Here is a 1,999-nt window from a genome sequence, read left to right on the forward strand (position 1 = left end):
TTCATATTGTTTTCTGCAGCCCACTGAAAGATTTGGTTGATGTCCGCCTGGAGCCTTGCAGTGTCTGCAATGGAAGACACTGTCATGCAGATTCGGGTGTCATCTGCAAAGGAAGACACGGTGCTGTGGCTGACATCCTTGTCTATGTCGGATATGAGGATGAGGAACAAGATGGGAGCTAGTACTGTGCCTTGTGGAACAGAGCTTTTCACCGTAGCTGCCTCGGACTTTACTCTGTTGACGACTACTCTCTGTGTTCTGTTAGTGAGGAAATTATAGATCCATCGACCGACTTTTCCTGTTATTCCTTTAGCGCGCATTTTGTGCGCTATTACGCCATGGTCACACTTGTCGAAGGCTTTTGCAAAGTCTGTATATATTACATCTGCATTCTTTTTGTCTTCTAGTGCATTTAGGACCTTGTCGTAGTGATCCAGTAGCTGAGACAGACAGGAGCGACCTGTTCTAAACCCATGTTGCCCTGGGTTGTGTAACTGATGGGTTTCTAGATGGGTGGTGATCTTGCTTCTTAGGACCCTTTCAAAGATTTTTATGATATGGGATGTTAGTGCTATTGGTCTGTAGTTCTTTGCTGTTGCTTTACTGCCCCCTTTGTGGAGTGGGGCTATGTCTGTTGTTTTTAGTAACTGAGGGACGACCCCCGTGTCCATGCTCCCTCTCCATAGGATGGAAAAGGCTTGTGATAGGGGCTTCTTGCATGATAGGGGCTAAAGGAATAACAGGAAAAGTCGGTCGATGGATCTATAATTTCCTCACTAACAGAACACAGAGAGTAGTCGTCAACAGAGTAAAGTCCGAGGCAGCTACGGTGAAAAGCTCTGTTCCACAAGGCACAGTACTAGCTCCCATCTTGTTCCTCATCCTCATATCCGACATAGACAAGGATGTCAGCCACAGCACCGTGTCTTCCTTTGCAGATGACACCCGAATCTGCATGACAGTGTCTTCCATTGCAGACACTGCAAGGCTCCAGGCGGACATCAACCAAATCTTTCAGTGGGCTGCGGAAAACAATATGAAGTTCAACGATGAGAAATTTCAATTACTCAGATATGGTAAACATGAGGAAATTAAATCTTCATCAGAGTACAAAACAAATTCTGGCCACAAAATAGAGCGAAACACCAACGTCAAAGACCTGGGAGTGATTATGTCGGAGGATCTCACCTTCAAGGACCATAACATTGTATCAATCGCATCTGCTAGAAAAATGACAGGATGGATAATGAGAACCTTCAAAACTAGGGAGGCCAAGCCCATGATGACACTCTTCAGGTCACTTGTTCTATCTAGGCTGGAATATTGCTGCACTCTAACAGCACCTTTCAAGGCAGGTGAAATTGCCGACCTAGAAAATGTACAGAGAACTTTCACGGCGCACATAACGGAGATAAAACACCTCAATTACTGGGAGCGCTTGAGGTTTCTAAACCTGTATTCCCTGGAATGCAGGAGGGAGAGATACATGATTATATACACCTGGAAAATCCTAGAGGGACTAGTACCGAACTTGCACACGAAAATCACTCACTACGAAAGCAAAAGACTTGGCAGACGATGCACCATCCCCCCAATGAAAAGCAGGGGTGTCACTAGCACGTTAAGAGACCATACAATAAGTGTCAGGGGCCCGAGACTGTTCAACTGCCTCCCAGCACACATAAGGGGGATTACCAACAGACCCCTGGCAGTCTTCAAGCTGGCACTGGACAAGTACCTAAAGTCAGTTCCTGATCAGCCGGGCTGTGGCTCGTACGTTGGTTTGCGTGCAGCCAGCAGCAACAGCCTGGTTGATCAGGGGCTGATCCACCAGGAGGCCTGGTCACAGACCGGGCCGCGGGGGCGTTGACCCCCGAAACTCTCTCCAGGTAAACTCCAGGTAAGCAGACCTAGCTGTCATCAGTAGCACATTACTACTATATAGGAAGCCCTTTGCTATGCAGATCATTTCGGGCAAATTAGGTCAAGTTTTGTCCCC

Source organism: Cherax quadricarinatus, chromosome 32 (genome assembly GCF_038502225.1).
Source record: "Cherax quadricarinatus isolate ZL_2023a chromosome 32, ASM3850222v1, whole genome shotgun sequence".
NCBI classification, from domain to species: domain Eukaryota; kingdom Metazoa; phylum Arthropoda; class Malacostraca; order Decapoda; family Parastacidae; genus Cherax; species Cherax quadricarinatus.